General features: G+C 35.3%; 1 protein-coding gene across 1 annotated transcript in view; it reads right to left on the reverse strand.

The window, feature by feature from the left end:
* Positions 1 to 547, reverse strand: part of phyhip (phytanoyl-CoA 2-hydroxylase interacting protein) — a gene marked incomplete in the record, with an annotated part of 26,555 nt that overhangs the window by 13,446 nt on the left and 12,562 nt on the right.

Consider the following 547-nt stretch of genomic DNA (forward strand, 5'->3'; position numbering starts at 1 on the left):
CCCCCCCCCCCCCCCTAAAAAATTTGAAAATTGCAACAAAAAGCTTTTTACTCACTGCAAAACAATTACAGCAATTCTTTTTTTAAAAGGCGACAAAAACGTCGGAAAAATGCGACAAAAACTGAAAAAAAAATAACAAAAACGTGGGGGAAAAGTGACCAAAACTGAAAAAAATTTATGGAAAAATAAAACTCAAACAAAGCGGTGAAAACTAAATCTTTTTACCTACTGCAAAAAAAAAAAAATCTTTTTTTTAAAAGGCGACAAAAACTCTGAGAATAGCAACAAAAATGTCAGAAAAAGCTAAAAAGATCAAATTGAAAACGCGACAAAAACCTTAAAAATGGATCAAACGCTTCAGAGGAAGCCCAGTTTAGATGATGGGGGGGTTGTAATTGTTGGAATAAAATGTATTCATATCACGTGGTGCTCATAAACATCATATTAATCATGTGAGTTCAATTTTGAGCTAAAGAGCAAAAGCACGTGACCTTATGATAGGTTGTTTTGGTCCAACGTGTCCAACCATAGCTCTGCCGAGGGGGGG

The sequence above is a fragment of the Etheostoma spectabile genome, chromosome 5 (assembly GCF_008692095.1).
Source record: "Etheostoma spectabile isolate EspeVRDwgs_2016 chromosome 5, UIUC_Espe_1.0, whole genome shotgun sequence".
In the NCBI taxonomy this organism is placed as follows: domain Eukaryota; kingdom Metazoa; phylum Chordata; class Actinopteri; order Perciformes; family Percidae; genus Etheostoma; species Etheostoma spectabile.